Raw genomic sequence first — 24,278 nt, 5'->3', positions numbered from 1 at the left:
AAGAAAATGAATAAAGTTGACATTTTGAAAAAGTCAAGCCCAAATTGAAAAAGTCCAATCCAATTCATGAAGATGTCATATCACTAATCCATACAATTTCTTCTCCACCAATAAGAGATGTCAGTTACAACTCATTCCAACAAACATTGGCAATCCATGTGCTTCATTTTCAACCAATAGAAGTGTCTTCTTTTCAACAAAAATTAGCAATCCATGTGCTTCCTTCTCAACCAATGGTAGCTTGTTATATGTCATTTCCACCATAGTTTATTTGTAAACAATACCTATAAATAGGATGTAGTTTTCATTTGAAAAACACACATTTTCTATACACTTCTCTCCCTACCATCTTTTCTCTCTATTTCTTCTTCTCTATTATATCTCTAAGCCTAATCTTCTCACATTGTCACTGTAAAACGTGAGAATGACTTTTAACTTAGGCTAGAGTTTTCTATTGGTGAGGATAGGGGTGAAGCTTTGTATTTTGTAATTTTTTTTATTTTGAATTTATAAAAGAGTTTTAATGTTCAAATATTTGAGTTTTATTACTTCTATCATTATTTATGCAATTAAAATTTATTATTAATTTTATATAGATTCACTCAAGCTTTTTCTATGTAATTTTACTAAAATAATTTATATTAATTTTATTATTTTTTGGGTAGTCTTTTACTACATTATTGTCGATATGGTATAGTGTCGCTTCTAGATTTCTCATAACAATAGTATTAGCATGAGATCTTAATTTGTTATTTTGTGAGTAGTCTTTTACTACATATTGTCAATGGTATTATGCAATCCTAGGTTTCTCATAACAATTACATGTGCATATACTTCAAGAATGGAATTTTATTACTCAAATACATTTGCAAATTATCAAAGTAAATAGGTGACCAAAATATATTGTGGAACCGCGATGCCTCACCAAGCCTTTTTATTGTTTACTATCTTTTATTTTAATCCCTCAAACAAACAAATCCACAAAAATATTGTTTCTTTTTACTGTTATTATATTACTTGTCTTCTATCCTTTTTATTTGTCTCTTTGTTTCTTTACCTCTTTGTGGAATCGACTGCTCATCTATACTACGACTACCGCTTAGTGGAAGTCACGTTTGGGCGTTAATCAAATTTTGGCGTTGTTGTCGGGGAAGTAATAGTAAGTAAAGGTTCTCATTTAAAAAGCTAAAGAGGTAAGTAATTCTATCTTTATTTTTTTTCTCTATAAAAAATACAAAAAAAAAAAAAACATATTTTTTTTAGGAATAATTGTATAATATTACAAGTAGAAACCAAAGATTATTCCTAATTGTCTTCAAGGTTTGTGTTAGCGTTCCCTCTTCACTTTTGAACCTTGGGGAGTTCTAACGAGTGGAGGAAGAGTGATTCCTTGGTATCCTTCCCAATACATATAAGAATATTTCTTAAAATATACTTGCATTATTACATAGTTAAATATTCCATGTAATAAATATATAATCTTTTGATACTCAAAGTATGCTCTGAGGTTGCGGTTTTAACTGATCTTTCTCATCAGAAAAGATTTCTTGAGATTGTTTGTAAAAAAAAAAAAAAGCACATTTGAAACTCGAAGTATGCTCTGAGGTTGCAATTTTATCTGATCTTCCACATCAGAAAAGATTTCTTGAGATTATCATTCATCTTTTTTTAGTCACTTATTTTATTTTAGTTTAGTTTATTTCAGTATTATTTTTTAATTTATGTTATATTATTGATTTGTTTTTATCTAAAAAAATTGAAAAAAAATGAATGAAGAAGAAAAGAAACATTTCGAGCTTTATTTTCCAATTTATTATTCTTCATTAAAAAACAATAATAATTCTTGTGCTACTGAGGGTACTAGCCATTTTAGGGGTGCATAAAAACTTAGTGTAAGAGAATACCGCGAACTTGAGGTCTTAGAAGCTAAGTTTGATAGAGAAAGTTACAAGGCTCCCGATGTAAATTATGATGAACATTATTGTGACCATGAAAGAGTCGACCATAGGAATCATAATTCTAGCTAGAACAACCCCGTAGATTTTAGTTGGAAGTCTGAGTGCAACTACCAGCACTACCTCACATGAATTTTGAGCAAAATTTTCCTAACTTCCCCCATGAACCTCCATATAATGTCTAGACTAATAAGAATTCCTTAAAGAACACTTTACACATTTATAGAGGCGCAAAGAGAGTTATATAGACAATTTGTGGAAGATTTTAGGGTAACTAGTACTCAACTTTCAGAATTGACCAATGTTATTATTGCACTTAATCTAACTTTATTACCGTCTCAACCTGAGACCACAGGGCCATCCTTTACTCCCAGTACCAAACCCGATGAGGATAGTGTCATTACCATTTGGAGTGAAACTCTTTCCCACACAAAAATTCTTCCAACCACTCTAAAGGAAAATGAAAGCTATCATACTGATGTGATAGACTTAATCGTTGAGGAAATCATAAACATATTTGCAATGAAACATTCACACAATTTTCTCCATAATTTTGAAACTGAACAATTTATTTTTCTTGAAAATGTGGTTAACGCTTTTATTTTTGAGACGCAGGATAAAAGAAAATTCATTTTTGATACTAGATAGTACGCCAATATTGTTAACACATTCAGTCGAGAAAAATCCTAAGTTTTAAAGATTTTTATTTTTTGTGAGTTGTGAGAATGAGAGAACAACTTTTTGAACTTTTATTGATCAATTGAGTTGGTAAAAATTAATTTTTGGAATTTAAAATATGACATTTACTAGAAGGATAATTTTTCTTTAAAAGAGCCTTTGTTGTAATTTTCTCTTAATCTATTGTATTTTTCTTTTTTCTTATTTATGTTCTCTTGTCAAAAAATATATATATATATAAAAAAAGAAATATACCATAAAAAAAAAGAGCAAGAGCAACATTTCTCATTTTCCATATTTTGTAGTTTTGTTGAAATAAAAAAAAAAATCAACATTACTACATTTGTTTTCAATTTATGTTAGAAAAAAAAATTGTATTTTATTTTTCTTCCTTGGCTCTTAGTGTTATTTTGTAAATCCCGAAAGTTTTTTATGTCATTTGAATTCCAATTAATTGATTAACCTACATTTTGATCAATGCTTGTTTGGATTGATTGTCCTAAAACGATAATATCCATTTTGAGCGTTCATTGATATATTTCCAACTCCAAGAGTGTTATCAGTCCCATTAAAATATTTTCAATACCTGTGTGAAGATTTGGAGTTGAGACTTTATTACTTGGTGATTTTTCAAAATTGTTTGTGTTATGAATTATGAAAAGATTGATATTGTATAGTGCACACACACACACAAAACTCTTTATTACAACTTTGATAGATTTAAACAGCATTTTCTAAGTTCTCACTAAACATTTTGTTAAGTAATTTGGCATGATTTCTTTCATTATTTCAACTTGGTAATAATTTTTATCTGCTTGAATTGCTAGGGACTAGTAATAAGCTAGTTGGGAGTTGTGACTAAGGGTCAAAAATACACATTTATTGATTATATTTGTCAAAATAAATTAAGTTTTAATTAATATTTTCATGGAATTAATGTGATATATTTTATAAATAAAATATTTCATTTGGATTTAATTTGTTTTCATTTTGTAGGAAAATGATACAATTTTGGTTGAATAAAATAAAGCAAAAAGAAAAGGAAGTAAAAGTTGGAAGAAAATGAAGAAAGTTGGCATTTTGAAGAAATCAAGTTCAAATTGAAAAAACCCAATCTAATTCATGAAGATGGCATGTCACCAATCATTGCAATTTCTTCTCCACCAACAAGAGATGTCAAATTACAACTCATTCCAACAAACATTGGCAATCCATGTGTTTCAATTTCAACCAATAGAAGTGTCTTATTTTCAACAAAAATAGCAGCCCATGTGCTTCCCTCTCAACTAATGGTAGCTTGCCACATGTCATTTCCACTATAGCTTATTTGTATTCTACACCTATAAATAGGATGTAGTTTTTATTTGAAAAACACACATTTTCTACACACTTCTCTCCCTACCATCTTTTCTCTCTATTTCATCTTCTCCATTTTATCTCTAAGCCTAGTCTTCTCACATTTTCAATGGAAAATGTGAGAATGACTTTTAACTTAACCTAGAGTTTTTTTTTGGTGAGGATAAGGGTGAAGTTTTGTATTTTGTAATCTTTTTATTTTAAATTTATAAAAGTGTTTTAATGTTCAAATATTTGAGTTTTATTATTTCTATCATTATTTATGCAATTAATATTTATTATTAGTTTTATATAGATTCAGTCAAGCTTTTTCTATGTAGTTTTACTAAAATAATTTATATTAATTTTATTATTTTGTGGGTAGTCTTTTACTGCATTATCTCCGAGAAAGCATATTGTTGCTTCTAGATTTCTCATAACAATAGTATTAGCATGAGATCTTAATTTGTTATTTTGTGAGTAGTCTTTTATTGCATATTGCCAACGGTATTATGTCGATTCTGTGTTTCTCATAACAATAACATGTGCATGTACTTTAAGTATCGAATTTTATTACTCAAATACATTTGGAAATTATCAAAGTAAATTGGTGACCAAAATATATTGTGGAACTCTGATGCCTCACCAAGCCTTTTTATTTTTTACTGTCTTTTATTTTAATCCTTCAAATAAAAAAATCCACAAAAATATTGTTTTTTTTACTGTTCTTGTATTACTTATCTTTTAACTGCTTTATTTGTCTATTTGTTTCTTTACCTCCTTGTGGTATCGACTGCCCATCTATATTACGAATATCGCTTTGTGGAAGTCACGTTTGGGCGTTAATCATGTATTTATGTGAGTTATATTATGATATGACTATGTTTGCATGTTTAAGTGTATTAAATATGAGATTTCACCCGTTTCTTATTAGAATGACATTTTCGTAATTTTTGACCCGTTGGGGTATAATTGTAAATATGTGTGTTTAGGATTGAGATTACATTATTATATGGATATATTTGAGTTAGTTGGAACAAGGTGATCCTAGTGAGAAAGTTAGAAGTTTAGTCACAACGGGGTCAAATACCCGGCTCGAGGTGAGCCTAGGGGTATTTTGGTAATTTAGTACATTACTGAAATTTATCGCGTAATGAGAAGTTAATTGGTGACTAATTTGGAAATTATGAGGTGTTAATTGATACTGGCGGGTAATGGTGGCAAAAGGCCATTTAATAATTGAAGGCATTAAGGAGCTAAGTAAGAGCTGGGGGAATTGTGGTCTTTTCCCTAACTTTGGACAGACTTAAGCTAGTAGAAGCCTTCAGAAATTAGTAAAAACACTCAGCAGTCCTCACTCTCTCTCTCTCTCTCACTCACTCTCTCTCTCTCTCACTCTCTCTCGTTACTCTCTCTCTCTCTCTCTCTCCCTTTGGTGAAGCTTGAATTTTGAGAAGAATTCTTGAACTTTAAAGACTTAGAAGTGATCATAGAGTTGGGATTGAGGAAGTACAGCTAAAGGTCAATTTATCAAGCTAAGGTAATGGTTTTCTTCCTCTAAACTTACTGAGTTTTCACTTGTTTTTGGTTTTCTTGAGCTTTGAGGCTTAAGGTGATGATTTTTAGTTTTAAAAGGGTTTTTGTTGAGGTTGTGGTGTTATTGTGTTGTTTGAGGTATGGTACACAAGTTTTGGGATTCAATTTTGGCCTTGGTTCACGTTTGGGGTGAGTTTGGTGAGATTTGGCTTAGAGGAAAAATGTTGAAAAACTGGGTTTGCGAGGTTGCGTCGCGGCACTATTCTTGGAGAGCCATGGCCTGCATGAACCCAGGGGCTAGGGTAGTTCCCTGAATGACCTTGGTGCCGCAACACCTGGTGGGCTACGACGCGGTGCGTGTAATGACCCAAATTTCCTAATAAGGATTGAGACCTTGATTAGGAGGCCGGGAGGGCCATAATTGATTTATTGTGCCATTAAATGATTATATGCATGATTATGTCAGTTATATTATTATATGATGATAAATGCATGCATATGGGTCCACCTTTCATTATAAGGGCATTTTGGTAATTTGGCCTGTTGAGGGGATATTTATATATTTTCATGCATGTTGGTGAATTATGAATTAGGCCACATTATAATATGGATTTGTTCGAGCTATTCGGCATGAGACGATCTTTGAATGCAAGTTAGTGGTTTGGTCATATTGGGGTTATTTTCCGGGCTCAGGATGAGTCTCGGGATAATTTGATGATTAGTACATTACCAGGAATTATAGGGTAATGGGATATGATTTATTAGTATTTTAGAATATTGGGAATATGAGAATTGGAGGACGTTAATTATAATTAACGAGATAGACGGGAAATGACGATTTTGCCCTTGCTAGCTTTAAAGGAAATTATTTAACCTAGGGGCATTTTGGTCTTTTGACCAAAGGATATATTCAAAATAGGAAGTCTGTGGATTAGGAACCAAAAAAAAAGCTTCTCTCCTCTTCCCCCCGGTCATCTTTTTTTCCTCTTCTTCCTTTGAAATTTTGAAGCTCCATTTGAGGATTCAAGCTAGGGAATCAAGGCTTGAGGGTTTAGGATTATGTTCAGCCATTGAAGAGGGTCTAATCCCAAGTTTGAGGTAAGAAATTCAGCCATGAAATCTCTGGTTTATGCCCTGTTTTTCAGTTAGTTTTCAGTTGGAATTTTGGATTTGATAGTTGGGAATTCAATGAAGTTTTTGGGAAAGTTTGATTGGGTTTTGATGCCCAAGACTTGTAGAATTGGTTTTTGGGTTCATTTGTGGGTTTGATTGAGGTTTGGAATCAGTTTTTGGATTTTGGAATTTGGAGAACTCAAAGGGTGAAAAACTAGAGCTGGAACACCCTGGGTGTGGCGCTACAGCACCCAGGGTTGGGCGCTACAGCGCTATCCAAGGCTTGGCTGGCTGCCTGTAGCGCCATAGCACCTGGGGGGAAGCGCTATCCTATTTTCCTAGGGTATTCTTTTCAGTACTTTTTAGGGTTTTTGGCTCAGGGTTTCAATTCTTAAGAATCGGTATCGAATTTATTAACCGTGTTAGTATGATTCGAGGTCTCGGGAGCGAGGTTTAGATCATGAACCTTTTGTTGTTGATTTTATTGATGGAATTTCATATTTGGTTATGACTAGGTGACCATTACGAAATCAAAGGATTGATTGTTCTCAAGGGTCGTTTTTAACTTATTTCTCGTTCGAACCAGAGGTAAGAAAACTACACCCAATATGTGATGCATGTGATGCATAAGATACATGAGATTAGGGCATGGCATGAATGTTGAATATGAGATGAATCATAGCTTGAGTCTCTATAATTGTGCATGATTATAATTATGCTTCTGATTATTAATTAAGCATGCTAAATGCCTTATATCTGAATATTTGACATATGATACATGTCTGTTTGCATTACCTCATTGAGGAAGCACTGACTTATTAGTCAGGGAACGTCAATGGTGTCAGTATTGATTGTGAAGTTGTGACTCATTAGTCAAGTTTAGCAGTAGTACTGAGCACTGGTCATATGGTATTGGCTTATTAGTCAAGAGCGGTATTAGCGTGTTTAACGCAAGCCAAGAAGATTAGATCTAATCGACATAAGCATTATCGTCATAAGCATGAAATGCTTGACCGACCTTAAGTTCGATGAAAACAAAAGCGCTTGTCTAATCTAAAGGCTAGTTACTTAGAGCTAGGGCCAAAAGGCTCAGGTGACTGCAACATCACATGGCTGTGGGTGTTGAGCCCAAGTTTGTGACTCATTCATTAGTCACTTATCTGATTAGGGTGCATAGCCCAAAGTGTGACTCATTAGTCACCTATCCTGAGTGTGACTCATTAGTCACCTATACAGAGTGTGACTCATTAGTCACCTATCTAAGAGAGTGACTTATCAGTCAACTATTCTGAGATAGACTTATTAGTCATCTATACAAAGATAGACTTATCAGTCATCTACATAAGGATAGACTTATTAGTCATCTACATAGAGATAGACTTATTAGTCATCTATACAGAGATAGACTTATCAGTCATCTACATAAGGATAGACTTATCAGTCATCTACATAAAAAGATAGACTTATTAGTCATCTACATAGAGATAGACTTATTAGTCATCTATACAGAGATAGACTTATTAGTTATCTATACAGAGTATGACTTATTAGTCATCTATTCAGAAAAAGACTTATTAGTCGTCTACTTCAGAGAGACTTATTAGTCATCTACCTCTGAGCGAGAGACTAATTAGTCATCTACTCAGAGCACGAGACTCCACAAACATTATTTGGAGCTATTTGCATGCATGAGTAGGGTTATTACTGCTAGGCATGCCTATAATATTTTAGTAACATGTTATTACCTGTTCAGGAGCATATTAAGTTTTCTTGCTAACCTTCGACTCATGGGTGCTATGTGGTGTAGGTAAAGGCAAAAGAAAGTTAGACCATCCTTGAGTTGGAGGGCTTAGTTGACGATGTGTACATATGCGGCTGCTCGACCACCACGACCGAGGGTTTAAAGAGGAACTAGGGTTAAACCCTATTTTGCAGCTTAGGTCGGTTGGTTGTAAATCTTTTGTTGTAATTAACTTTTAAATTATATTTTGGGATCCCAATGTATACAGTAAACGTTTTAGTGAAATGTTGTATCTTTAACCAAAAAATTTAACCTAAACTGCTAATCACATTTAGTTACACGATTATGGCCAAATGACTCGGTTAGCGAGCTTAGCACTTTTTAAAATGCACACCGTAACGGTCCATGGGTAGTAGGGCGTTACAACTTGGTATCAGAGCGAGCCAAGGTTAAGGGTTCCTGAAGACAAGTTGGGCATGTACACTCATGACTAAAGATAGCTTCAGTCAGGGTATGGTAACTAGTTATGTTGTAATGTGCTTAACTGGTTAAATAGAATGTAAATGCTTTACCTGTATATTGTACTAGGCAGCATGAGATTCTGAAAGAGCCTGGCTCTTGACTATTAATATGATTATATGATTACATGCTCCGTGAATATATATATATATATATGAATGTGATAAATGCATGTTGGAGTTGGAAGCATGGTGTGTATGTTGGAAGAGCAGGGGTTATGAATTGATGAACAAATGTTACAGGCATGTTTTTAGCACTGCAGTGGTTTATGATTGTAGTGTGGTATGATTGTTCCCGTGGGGAAGGATTTTGAATATGCTCATCATGTTTAATGGGTCAAGTTATTGACTGCAGATTCAATCAGCAGGTATGTATCCAAGGTAGATAATGAGACCTAGTGGTGGTTATACTGGGGCTGTGGATCACAGCCAGGGTTTGAGTTCTTCACCTGCCCCTCAGAATTTCTAGCAGGTGTTTACAGATATGCAATTAAGATTGCAGAGGCAAGAGGAAGAGATTAGGTGTTTGAAGCAACAACAGAATCTGCTAGGGAACACCTCTTCCTTTGTTATGCCTGGAGTAGCACCAGTTTTGGCTCAGCCTAGGGTTGAGAACAGGTGGGAATTTCTTTGTGGAAGATTCCAGGAGTATTGCCCTCCAGTCTTTGAGGGAGGCCTAGATCCATTCAGAGCTGAGCAATGGATGGGCATGATCAGTTCCATTCCCGATAGTATGGGGGTGGTAGGTCACGGTAAGGTGATCTGTGCTACATATGTATTGCAGGATGATGCCCAGACGTGGTGGGAAGTGGTATCCCAGACACGAGATATAGTTGTGATTGACTGGAAAGAATTTAGGCAGCTGTTTAGTGAAAGATATTACTATTGTAACGACCCAAATTTTCTAATAAGGCTTGGGGCCTTGATTAGTGGAGGGCAATAAGTGATTTATTGTGCTAATATGTGATTATGTGATTATAGATGCATGTTTAGTTGAATTAAATATGCATGTGGGCCCCGTTTGGATATTAGGGGCATGTTTGTCATTTTAGCCCGTTGAGGGCATAAATGTGATAAATGCGATATACTTGTGTTATATCTGTGTTGCACGATCCGAGACAGACCTAGGGAGCTGTTAGTCAGAAAGTCACAACGGGGTCGAAAATCTGACTCGGGGCGAGTCGAGGGATATTTTGGGAATTAGACACTTTATGGGGTTATCGGGTTATGGAAATAATTATTTAGAGATATATTTGAGGTTAGAATGTTTAGGAGGGAATATGGGGGAAATTTACCATTTTGCCCTCAGGGACGTTTTTGGCACCCCGAGCTTTGAGGTAACCTTAGAAGCTTAAGTTAAATAAAACAGAATTCAAGAAACACTTAGAAACTTGGAGAAACCGACCCAAGCACTTTCTCTTCTCTCTCTTTATTTTCTCTAAGTCTGAGCAAGGGAAACTTTGGTGGAAACTAGTCAAGACTAAGGAATTCAGCTAGGATTTTGGGAGCTTGAGGCTTGGAGCTTAGGGAACTGGTTTAGGGAATCACTTCAGTTTAAGGTAAGCTTTAATCTCAGTGAATTGTTTTGAGTAGCTACTGGTTTTCTTAGAGTTTGCTTATGTATTGGGTGATGGATCATTCTTGAGATTTGGTGAGGTTTATAGTTAATTCTTTGTTAGGTTTTGTTACTGAAAGCATAGTAGAGCTTCTGTGAATGATGGTTTGGATTGTTGGTTTGATTTTGGGGTTAATTGAATTGGTTTTCATGGTAAAAATGGAGGATTTTTCTGGGTTTGAAGGGTCGAGCTGCGGCATTGTTCTTGCTGAGCCGTGGCCCTCTGAAGCAGAATGGTGGCCTGGAAGAAGGGCGGGTCGTGGCATGCCCTAGCTAGGGCCGCGGCGCGCCTGCTCTGTTTTGGAGTGGATCTCGGGTTTGGGGGCGGGTCGCGGCTTTTAGTGCAATTTTGGGCTTTAAAGTATGTTTAGGTTTGGGAACTCAAAGGTTAAGGCTCAAGATGGATTTTATCACCCAGATTGATAGAATTTAAGGTCCCAGAGATTAGAATTATGATCCAAAGTTATTTAAGGGATTAGAACTTGATGGATGAATATTGTTGGTGCGTTGTGACTAGGGTTTCAGCGAGGCTCGGATTAGAGGACTGTGCTCGGGACATCGGTGCTTGGAAAGCTCGGGACACAGGTAAGAAAATTGTTGTACCCGTAGAGCTTGTGTGCAAGGCACGACCCGATATGATTGTGTTGTAGGGCGTAGCCCTTTGATTAAGTTTATTCATGTTAAGTATTTGCTTTATTATGCTATGTGTGCATATGTGTGATTGAATGGCAAGAGCCAGGAAGGGCGAAGGCCGAGATCGGCAAGGCCTGGACCGGCAAGGGGTCGGGAATGGCATTAAGCACGTGGAGTGCAAGGCTGAGTGCAGCAAGGGGCCAGGAGCAGCGTTTAGCACGCGGAGTGCGAGTTGCCAGGGCGAGACCCTAAAGGATACCTGGGATATCCTCACGGTGTGGACCGCGAACCCAGGGCTTGGTAAAGCACCTGGGATGGCATGGCCGTATATGGTTAGTGTGGATGCTCAATATTCCGTGCCCATAAAAGATCCAAGATGTGCCTAGGCGCGAGGCCCCGCCTCGCTCCCAACACGCCCACGCAAGGCCATGTCCGCATAGTCACCAACTCGGTGTCACGCCTCAGCCACACGAGGCCATGCGGAGTCCTCGCCTATGCCCAGGCGCGAGGCCCGTCTCGCGCACAGCCTCGGCCACGCGAGGCCTAGTGTCCTAGCGTCTCGCAAGTGCGGCCCGCACCCAGGTACGAGGCTCGTCTCGCGCACAGCATCGGCCACGCAAGGCCCAGCGTCCCAGCGTCTCGCAAGTGCGGCCTGTGTCCAGGTGCGAGGCCCGTCTCGCGTCACAGCGCGTGCACCCTGACTCCCCACGCGAGGCCCTGCCTCGCGTCACGTTGTGCATGCCCGAGTGCCCACGCGAGGCCCTGCCTCGCGCCATGCCGCACACACCCCGACTGCCCACGCGAGGCCCCACCTCGCGTCACGCTGTGTGCGCCCGAGTGCCCACGCGAGGCCCTGCCTTGCCTCACGCCACGCGCGCCTGGGTCCCCCACGCGAGGCCAACACCTCGTGTACACACCAGCCGTGCCAGGGGGTCGCGAGGGGTACCCCTACCTCAGCACGTCGTGTCCGTGCCTCTAAGAATTACCTACGCAGTGGGCCTCGTTGGAGAAGCCTAATCTCTGCCCTTGAGATTGGCGCTGATGACAGGACACCACTCTTATTGTGGGTATAGCATGAGGAAGGATCAAGGGCCTCTGTAACGCACTCTTACGAACGAAGTGGGGGAAGCCTCATAACAATTCATGCAAAGTCGGGAGGAATCAGAGTATGGACAGGATGTTCGTACTAGACGGGTAGTGGTCATACAAATGAGGTACCTGTTGTGGTCCTCACCAGCTCCACTACGCCTGGTACCACGCCTCTGACATTCGTACAAGACAAGTAGTGGAGTCATGACCAGGTACAAAGGTTGAGGTGCTCCCACATACTCTGACCATGTGCTAGAGCCGACACCACTACCCTTGGAACCACTCTCTTGACAGTGTACTTATGTACTACCTGGTCCCCTGGACCACAGTGTATCTGAGGCCATTAGAGCCCACTATATAATGAACCCCAATTCCCCATGTTGGGGGTTGGAAAATTTACTGTAGCAAATTCACCATATTGAATGAAAAACTAATTTCATCATTGTTCTTCTGCAATTGTTCTTAGTACTGATACTTAAAATTTCTAAGGCCTTTCTATTGATAATCTTTATCTTGCAATCCTTTCCAACTTAACTTAGTTGACGAGTTCTCACCGTCAACAGTTAGCCTGATGATGGTTTACACGGGTGTTGTGTGGTGCAGGTAAGGACAAGGGGAAAGTCGACCAACCATGAGTACAGAGAGCGTGAAGCGGCACGTACATGTTTGGCCTGCCTGGCTGCCACAGCCAGGGGTAGTTTGGGAGATGATTGTACTAAACCTATATTTTGTCGCTTAGCCGACTCTAATTGTGTTTTTGAGTTGTAAATATTTCTAAACAGTATTTTGGGATCCCAAATGTGTAACTTTTTGTGATTTTCAGTAAATGGAATTAATTTTTAAGGTTTATGACTCTGTTTATAGTTTAATGACACTTTTGCCTTAAAACCTTGATTAGTGAGTTAATTGCACGTTTTAAACTCACTTAGTAAAGACTCTAAGGAAGTAGGGCATTACAACTTCGATGCAGCCAAGACTGCTAAGATGAATGAGTTTCTGAACCTAGTTCAAGGAAATGCAACAGTAATCGAGTATGTTAACAGATTTGATGGGTTGTCCAAGTTTGCTTTTGATATGGTACCCACGGATGTAGCTCGGAAGGAAAGGTTTATCCAAGGATTGAATCCCATAATAACTCAGGGCATTAGAGTTGCCCCAGTGCATGAAATCTCTACCTATGCTCAGGTGGTAGGGAAGGCTCTTGCTATTGAGAGCACAGGAAATCAGATTGAGAAGGAGAGTGCCAGAGAGCACAGAGCTCAGACAGTGACACCTCCATTTATTGGAGCGAACAAGAATAAGAACTGGAGGACTTATCCAAAATGCGCTTGGTGTAAGAGACGTCATCTGGGAGAATGTTGAGCAAAGGCATGTTTCTTAAGTGGAATGGTTGGGCATTTCATGAGGGATTGACCAAGGCGAGGGACAGATGAGCAAAAGGGGATGGACAACTTGACTCCAGCTCGAGTGTTCGTTCCGATGGAGTCAGAGTCGGAGACTGAGGCTAGTTCCTCAGGGGTACAAGTCATCTTTCTAGTTCTGATTTTTGTATTGTGCTGACTGGTTTTGTTGCCATGTTTTTCTTTGCTTGTTGCATCTAGAGAGGCATAGACTTGTTATGCAAATTGCATGGATTTTGTATTCTTATGACATTTGTATTTAGAGCTAGAGATCTATTGCAGGAGGATGCATAGAACTCTTAGCTAGTGTGGTGGATACTACTCAAGTTGTGCTAGTGGGATTAGGACAGACTGGATTAGTCTGTGAATTTCTGGATGCATCTCCAAGGGATTTGTCAGGATTACATTTACACAAAGAGATAAATGGTGATTGGATTGGTGCCAGGGATGGAATTAGGTATAGGGCATTGTATTGAACGGCTTCAGCAAAGCTGTAAGAACTAAAGGCTCAATTATTGAGTAAGATGGTATTCTCCAAGGTGGATCTTTGATATGGTTATTACCAGCTAAAGATCATGAAGAAGGATATGCAAAGGATTGCTTTTTATATTAGATAAGGGCACTAAGAGTGCTGACTTGTTTTGATGAATTAGATGAATAAAGTATTCAAGAATTATCTGAATTGGACTTGTGATCGTCTTGATCGATGATATTGTGGTATATTCTCGGTTGGAGAATTGCCAAGGTCAAGGAACGCCTTAGAGGGCAGGAGTTTCCTTGGACGGACAAGATATTACGTGTACTTTGTGGAAGAGTTATAAGTCTTCTTACAGATCAGAACCAGTTGTAGGTTGTTATGACACCTCAATGATAGGAAAAGGTGATTGTCTATGCATCATGTTATTTGAAGGATATGACCAGAACTAGAGTAGAGTTACTGGTGGGCTAGGTGGCCAACATTATGTTTGAGTTACTCTTGTAGAAATGATTAAATGAAAACAGTTAAGTGAACCACAGATGGGAGAATTGAGGGGAATGTCTTAGCTGGATTAGCTAAGGATTATACAGTGTCAGGTATGGGTTTATTGTGGTATAAGGATCAGATTTGGAATCCGATGGACACTGGGATTAAATGGGAGATTCTAGATGAATCTCATACTACTCTCTTATTCTCTTCATCCAGGCATCATGAAAGATGTATTAGGATATGAAAGCTTTATAGTGGTGGCCTAGGATGGAGAGGGACATAATGGAATACATGACAAAGTTCTTAAACTGTTAGCAGGTTAAGACAGAGTATCAGAAACTAGTAAGGCTATTGTAGCCTTTGAGTAATCCATAGTGGAAACAAGGAAACATCGCGATAGGTTTCGTAGTGGGGCTGCCCAGGATAGTGGGTCAGCATGAGTTAGTTTGGGTAGTGAGTTCACTTCTATCAGTAAGGACAAGTAACACAGCTGATCTGTATTCAGATCTTTGTGTGAGAGAGGTAGTACACCTTCATAGAATTCGAGGTATATCTTATCAGATGAAGACTCTATTATTACTTCCAAGTTTTGGGAAAGGTTGCAGAAGGCGATGGGTATACAGTTTATTATACTTAGACTGATGGTAAATCAGAGAGAGAGTTATCCAGTTATTGGAAAGGCATCTTATGAGATGGGTGAGATGTTATATCTGGATCCTAAGGTAGTTCAGAGGATCATTGAGGATATTAAAAAAGGGTTAGAGCTTGGATGCTCACTTCTCAGAGTAAATAGAAAAGTTATGTTGATTTGAGATGCAGGAGCATGGAGTTCCAAGTGGAAGACTGTATCTTCCTTAAAGTATCACCATGGAAAGGGGTGAGGAGATAAGGGCAAGTTGAGTCCTAGATTAGTAAGACCGTTTGAATCCTGGATAGGACCGATTAGTTTTGCCTTTGGATTGGCCTTATCTTTGGCACTATCAGTAGTATATAATGTATTTTGTATTTTCATGTTGAGGAAACATGTGTTAGATGTGACTCATGTGTTGAGTTATGAGAATTTGGAAATTGAGGCTAAGTTATCCTATGAGGAATAACCAGTTCAGATTTTAATATAAAGAACAAGGTTTTGAGAAGCAAAGCTATACCTTTAGTTAAGGTAGGATACAGAAATAGTGAGGTCGAGGGAGCAACCTGGGAACTGGAATCAGATTTGCGGAATTTATATTCCGAGCGGTTCAAATAAATTTCGAGGATGAAATTTCTGTAAAGATGGGATAGTTGTAATGACCCAAATTTCCTAATAAGGCTTAGGACCATGATTAGGAGGCCGGGAGGGCCGTAATTGATTTATTATGCCATTAAATGATTATATGCATGATTATGTGAGTTATATTATTATATGATGATATATGCATGCATATGGGTCCACTTTTCATTATAAGGGAATTTTGGTAATTTGGTCCGTTAAAGGCATATTTGTATATTTTCATGCATGTTGGTGAATTATGAATGAGGCCAAATTATAATGTGGATTTGTTTAAGCTATTCGGCATAAGACAATAGTAGAGTCCAAGAACTTTACTTAGCTAATTGTTTAGTAGTATTATAGTATGTTTAGTGTTATCTTTGTTACTATGGATTTTTGGTTCAGACCGGGAATTATTTGGACACTCATAGTAGTACTTATAGATTTTCTAAGTTTAATCTATAGTTTAAGAATATTAAGTATAACCTAAGGTTTGATTAATGTGACTGATATTAAGGATTATATTTATTATATTATAAGGTTTAGACATCAACCAATAGGATTTTAAGCACATGTTATGAATGGTAATTAAGGATTAAGTATTTTGGAGGATTAAATTAAATAAGGGTAAAGTTTGAATGTTATAGGGTCAGTCAGCAGCTTTGAATACGTTGAGGGCTTAGTCAAGGCTGTTTACTCCATTCAAACTTAGCTAAAAATGTGTAATTTCGTGTTTAATTATTCAGCATGTGCCGATATATCGCAGCTATAGGGGGCGATATATCGCAGCACGTAAATACGGAAAACACGAAACGATGCACGGTCGCCTCGGGCATACTGGCCCAGGCGATATATCGCCTCCTCCAGTATGTTTTCAAACGTTTTTGAATTCATTTCCTTTCAGCCATTCAAACTCCTTCAACAGTCCAGCATCTTTTGAACGAGTCTTCAGCCTCTGCTGAACGATTATTCAAATGATTTTCACCTAAAAAGCCATTATTTTTATTCAAGTAAAATCAAGATATTTTCATTCCCAAACTCTATAAATAGGACCTAGTACCCAGCCATTATTTACCATTTGCTCTAAGTTCAGAAGCTGCTAGTGTTAAGTGAGTGTGAGAGTGTAAACACCTGGTTTGGGAAAACTATAAGCTTAAACATCATAAGCTTATCAAACACTTTGGGAAGTGAGTTCTATAGTATTTCGGTGGAGGTGTAGATTGGTCTTTCAAGTCTTTGAGGTAACCAAAACTCTAGTTCCTTTCTGTATTATGTTATTTTCTTTCTCATAGTCTTCTACTCAATCTCTAACCTTAATCTTCATTTTGGTTAGGGAATCTAAGTTCTTGAGCACATAAGTTTCGGTAAGCATGTTTCTCAAATGGTTTAGTCTTTCCATCTCTTTCATTTCATCTCCTTTCTTTAGACTCACTCTTTCTTATGGTTTTAGGAGTGTTCCAAAAAGTCCCAACTCAGTCCATTATATCCCGGTAACTTTGGTAAGGAAAATAGGCTAGAATCAATATGTTATATGCTTATGTTATCTTATGTTTTATGTTGTTAAAATGTGTTATGATATGTTTGCATGTATGTTTGTAGGCTTGGGCATATGACCCATATGACTAACAAGACCCCAAATGGGTTATGGGCATATGACCTACTTAGCTAGTAGGACCCCACTAATCCCATGGGCATATGCTTGTTTAGTCTATGGGACCCCAAGTAATAATGGTCATTATAATAAGTGTATGTTATATGTATTATGTTAAGTCTTTATGTTTCTTATGAAATTATGTGTATGACTATGTGTTAGATTTTCCTTGCTGGGCATTAGGCTCATTCCTTTCTGTTTTATGTGTAGGAAAATAAGCTTTAGAGGCGGTAAGATTCGTGACGCTTAGAGGATGTGTATCGATGGTGAATGGAGTCAAGGGGCCGAGCGTTATTCGATTCGAGGATGTAGTCTCATTTTATGTTTTTTATGATTTTATGTGTATTTTCCGCACCAATTATGTAATGTCTTTTATTTTAAATCATCTTTTCTTTTTAAAAAAACAATGGGATCCCATAATCCTTCTTAGTATTCTGTTTATTTGTAAATAACTCTTATTTTGCAAGTTACTAAATAAATTATGGTATTTTCGTAAAAATGTAAGTTTTATGTATAGTTTCGTTAATGGTCCAAATAGTCTAGATTAATGGGTCATTACAACAATCTTTGAATTCAAGTTAGCGGTTTGGTCATATCGGGGTTATTTTCCGGTCTCGGGGTAATTTGATGATCAGTACATTACCGGGAATTATAGGGTAATGGGATATGATTTATTAGTATTTGAGAATATTGGGAATAACGGGAATTGGAGGACGTTAATTATAATTAACAAGATAGACAAGAAAGGACGATTTTGCCCTTGCTAGCTTTAAAGGAAATTATTTAACCTAGGGGCATTTTGGTCTTTTGACCAAAGGATATATTCAAAATAGGAAGGCTATGGTTTAAAGGAACCAAAAAACAGAGCTTCTCTCCTCTTCCTCCCGGTCATCATTTTTTCTTCTTCTTCCTTTGAAATTTTGAAGCTCCATTTGAGGATTCAAGCTAGGGAATCAAGGCTTGAGGATTTAGGATTGTGTTCTGCCATTGAAAAGGGTCTAATCCTGAGTTTAATAAATTCAGCCATGAAATCTCTGGTTTATGCCCTGTTTTTCAGTTAGTTTTCAATTGGCATTTTGGATTTGATAGTTGGGAATTCAATGAAGTTTTTGGGAAAGGTTGATGCCTAAGACTTGTAGAATTGGTTTTTGGGTTCATTTGTGGGTTTGATTGAGGTTTGGAATCAGTTTTTGGAGTTTGGAATTTGGAGAACTCGAAGGGGGAAAAACCAGAGTTGGAACACTTTGGTTCTAGCACTACAGCGCCCAGGGTTGGGCGCTACAGTGCTATCCAGGGCTAGGCTAGCTGGCTGTAGCGTCATAGGGCCTGGGGGGCGGCGGTGTAGTGCTACCCTATTTTTCCAGGGTATTCTTTTGAGTAATTTTTAGAGTTTTTAGCTCGAGGTTTCAATGCTTAAGGCTCGGTATCGAATTTATTAACCGTGTTAGTAGGATTCGAGGTCTCGGGAGCGAGGTTTAGATCATGAACCTTTTATTGTTGCTTTTATTGATGGAATTCCATATTTGGTTATGACTAGGTAACCGTTAAGGAATCAAATGATTGATCGTTCTCAAGGGTCGTTTTTAACTTATTTCTCGTTCGAACCAGAGGTAAGAAAACTGCACCCAGTATGTGATGCATGTGATGCATAAGATACATGAGATTAAGGCATGACATGAATGTTGAATATGAGATGGATCAGAGCTTGAGTCTCTGTAATTGCGCATGATTATAATTATGCTTCTGATTATTGATTAAGCATGCTAAATGCCTTATATCTGAATATTTGACATATGATACATGTCTATTTGCATTACCTCATTGAGGAAGCATTGACTTATTAGTCAGGAAACGACAATGGTGTCAGTATTGATTGTGAAGTTGTGACTCATTAGTCAAGTTCAACAGTAGTACTGAGCACTGGTCGTATGGTATTGGCTTATGAGTTAAGAACGGTATTAGCGTGTTTATTGCAAGCTAAAAAGATTAGATCTAATCGACATAAGCATTATCATCATAAGCATGAAATGCTTGACCGACCTTAAGTTTGATGAAAACAAAAGCGCTTGTCTAGTCTAAAGGCTAGTTACTTAGAGCCAGGGCCAAAAGGCTCAGGTGACTGCAACGTCACATGGTTGTGGGTGTTGAGCCCAAGTTCGTGACTCATTCATTAGTCACTTATCTAGGGTGCATAGCCCAGAGTGTGACTCATTAGTCACCTATTCAGAGTGTGACTCATTAGTCACCTATTTTAGAGAGTAGCTTATTAGTCAACTATTCTGAGATAGACTTATTAGTCATCTATACAGAGATAGACTTATCAGTCATCTATACAGAGATAGACTTATTAGTCATCTACATAAGGATAGACTTATCAGTCATCTACATAGAGATAGACTTATTAGTCATCTATACAGATATAGACTTATTAATCATCTATACAGAGATAGACTTATCAATCATCTACATAAGGATAGACTTTTTAGTCATCTATATAGAGTATGACTTATTAGTTGTCTAGTCAGAGAAAGAATTATTAATCGTCTACCTTAGAGATACTTATTAGTCATCTACCTCAGAGCGAGAGACTAATTAGTCATCTACTCAGAGCACGGGACTCCACAAAAATTTATTTGGAGTTGTTTGCATGCATGTAGGGTTATTACTGCTAGGCATGCCTATAATATTTTAGTAACATGTTTTTATCTGTTCATAAGCATATTAAGTTTTCTTGCTGAGCTTCGGCTCACGGGTGCTATGTGGTGTAGGTAAAGGCAAAAGAAAGTTGGACCATCCTTGAGTTAGAGGGCTTAGTTGATGATGTGTACATATGCGGCTGCTCGACCACCACGACCGAGGGTTTAAAGAGGAACTAGGGTTAAACCCTATTTTGCCGCTTTGGTCGGTTGGTTGTAAATCTTTTGTTGTAATTACCTTTTAAATTATATTTTGGGATCCCAATGTATACAGTAAACATTTTAGTGAAACGTTGTATCTTTAAGAAAAAAAATTAACCCTAAATCGCTAATCACATTTAGTTACACAATTATGGCCAAATGACTCGGTTAGTGAGTTTAACACTGTTTAAAATGCACACCGTAACGATCCCTTGGTAGTAGGGGGCGTTACAGCGTGTGTCCAGGGAAAATAGGCTGGAGACTCTCTGACTTGAGGCGTGTCGCTGCCTTTCAGGGGTGCGCTGCGACACTAGTTGGAAAGTTAGCCAAAATGAGTTTTTGAGTTTGATGACTCAAACCTAATGGATCGGGAAGGATTCTACTACTCAGTTTAGTAGAATTTGAGGTTCCAGAGGCTAGGACTCGGTCCGAAAGCCTTTATTCACTCGATATTGATGGATATATTTTATTATGGTTGTAACTAGGGTACCGTTAGGGCTTGGAAAGGGATCGTGCTCGAGGGTCGTTTCTATTATCTAGTGCTTGGACCAAAGGTAAGAAAAATTCACCCAGTATGTGGTTAGGGCTTGACCCGATTATAGTACATGGTTATCACTATGTTGAGAATGTTTTATTAAACATATTAATTGTGTTGTGTTTACCTATGTTACGTAATAACTGCTTATCTGTATATCTGATTGAAAAGCTCGGCTTATAAGTCAAGAATTATATATTATGTGTGATTGGAAGGTTCGGCTTATAAGTCGAGGACCCATTTACGATATCTGACGAAAAACTTGGCTTATTAGTCAAGGATATATCTATTAGGAACGAGTTTCCTAATGCGCAGCGGAAATGTGGTGGGTTGGCCCAGTGTACAACAAAAATTTTGTAACATATTTAAACTACTTTTAAATATGCGGATCCATTAATATACATACATTAATCATAAGCAAGAATATAAAACATACCTCTTAATGCCTATCAAGTGTCATTGTTATCTTTTCGTAATTTGAACGAACTTCCTTTCCAAGCTGCTCCCAAGTACTCACACCAAGATCTTCCACAACGTTTTCTACATCTCAAGAAGTGTGTGGGCACTTAGAGAATAAATGATAGTTAATTTCTGATTCTACTTGATGTACTCAACACATGAGATCAAGAGAATAGGTCTGAGATTGGTTCTTTATCTTTTTCAGGGAGAGATAGAAAAGTATCGTTCTCTTTTCTTCAAAGCGAAAACAAGTCTATATTAAGTATATTCTTGTCTATTTTCTGATAAGTCTAACTTAAATAGAAAATATTCAAATTTAAAAAATAAATCTGTAACCAATTTACAATTTAAAATTAATTAATTATCTTATTAATGAAAATATCCAAAAAAACTAACTTTTGAATTTTTCATTAATTAATTAATTAAATAAATAAAAGTGAAAAATCCATCCCTGAAAAATATGTGTCTCATGCCACACATAGTCCAGGTGTGTCGTGTAGCACCCTATATTTTAAGGATATTTGATTTTTCCACAATTATTTAATTATTTATTCAAACTACCTTATCAAATAAAATCCAACAACCTGATAATTAATTCAAATTTGAATTAATTATCTTTTTAACTAATTATCAAATATAATTAATTATTTTAAATTCAAATCTAATTTGAACTTATCATATTATTATCTCCTACTCAATTAAAGATATTTAATTAATTCTACCAATTAATTAAAACCAAATTAAATTAAATAATAATTTCGAAATTAAATATTTAATTTATTATAATTTCAAAAATGATAATTAATTAATTATTTTATAATTTCGAAAATAAATTTAATTATTTAATATAATTTCAAAAATTAGATAATAATTAAATATCAATTAATTTTGCTAATTATAACTAATTTATAATTAATTAATTAATCATTATTATCATATAATTGCATATTTGGCCCAAAGAACAAATTTATTCTTAAATATGTCTTTCAACCATTTTTCCCTTTATATCAACCCTTGTCTTGGATAGTGTTGATAGAGCCGCTGTGGGGACCTATGGACCTATAATTCCAAGCTACAATAAATTTGAGATTATTAATTAAACTCTTTAGTTAAATAATCATAATTTATTAATCTCATGATTACTCTACTATAAATATGAGATTGCACTCTTGTAATTATAGACATTTCATTTACTGAGTACTTTATAAAATAAAACGTCCATGGATATAATCATTACATATAAATTAACCCTATAATAATTGTTCATAATTAACTGGGAATAAAATTACTGTTTTATCCTTTTAATTATATCTTGTTTCCTTAAGTACCATTGGCTTTACTAGTGAAGGTTAGTTCATAACTAAATTATGAATTTGAGCTCAATAACTTTTCAGTCCCAAAAGTCAATCCTTAAGAGAACCATTATTCAATCTCTTATGAGAAGGTATAGATTTCATATCTGTATACTATGTCCCCAGCCATTTACATTAATGAGTTCCCAAAACAAAAGTTTCTAGCCTGATCCTTCTCACAGACCCTAACGAGTGAATCAAAGAACTCATATAACATAAACAAGAGTTCATAGTAACTTCAGGATTAAGATCTATTTGTATATGATCATCAGTTGATATATTTAATTAATACTTCGAAAAGGTATTTAACTAATTATTAATAAACATATCTAGTCCAGTTCTATATATTCTCTAATATATAAAGTACCTCCACTAAAGTGTCCTACTACACTAGTAATCTGGATCTAGATCACATGTATTCATAATACTAGTAGACCGTACTTGCAGTAATTAATCTAAAGATTCCATAACTTTATTTTACTGCGAACTATTCAAGTTCATTTATCTCAAACACAATCCTCTCGTACCAATACGTGGTTGAGATCACATATACGAACTTAGGAATTTTTCTAATATTTACTTAATTTTATCACAGAACAATATAGTCCATAACAAATTCAATTTATTTATTTCTTAAAATAATGTCTACTATATATGCTTTCAGGGCATAATTCTCAACAATATCTGGTTAAAGGATTCGGCTTATAAGTCGAAGGTTTATAAGGCATGATTTATATGTTGAAGATTTATAAGGCTCGACTTATAAGTCGAAGGTTTATAAGGCTTGACTTATAAGTCGAGGGTTTGAAGGCTCAACTTATGAGTCGAGGGCGACAATAGCGTGTTGAACACTAGTCGATGTGGTTAAGCCAACCAGGAAGCATGATATATGCTTGAACGGCTTGAGGCCGCTAGAAATAATAAGTGTTAGATACACTTGGCCATCTCTAAGGCTGATTATACGAGGAATTGGGCAATATGCCCTGGTGTGGCTTTGTAGTCACCTATCTGGATTGATAGCATGCACAAGTAGGGTTATTACTGCTAGGCATGCTAATTATGATTCTGTGATATGATGATTTACTGATTATGAGCATGATTATATTTTTTTGCTGAGCCTCGACTCATGAGTGCTAAATGGTGCAGGTAAGGGAAATGAAAAGTTGGACTAGTCATGAGTTGGAGAGCTTCAGGGGAAGAGTGTACATATGCGGCCTGCTCGTCCGCCACGGCCGAGGTTATCCGTTGGAACTAGGGTTGGACCCTAATTTTGCCACCTAGGTCAGATTTTGTATACATTTTGAGTTTGTAACAGTTTTAAACTCAGTTGGGATCCCATGTATTGAAATCAAACTCTTTTAATGAAATGGTTGACTTTTGACCAAAATTTTTAGTACCTAAGCCTGTGGTTAGTTTCAATTACACGTTTTAAGTCCAAATGACTCGTTTAGCTAGTTAAAAACTATTTAATTACACAATGTAATGATCCTGGATTAGGAGGACATTACACTACTAGTCCTCCCAATTAGTAGTAGCTCACTTGACGTACATGCGC

This window comes from Humulus lupulus, chromosome 5 (assembly GCF_963169125.1).
Source record: "Humulus lupulus chromosome 5, drHumLupu1.1, whole genome shotgun sequence".
In the NCBI taxonomy this organism is placed as follows: Eukaryota; Viridiplantae; Streptophyta; class Magnoliopsida; order Rosales; family Cannabaceae; genus Humulus; species Humulus lupulus.
The sequence above is the reverse complement of the archived record's forward strand: the minus strand, read 5'-3'. Positions refer to the sequence as shown.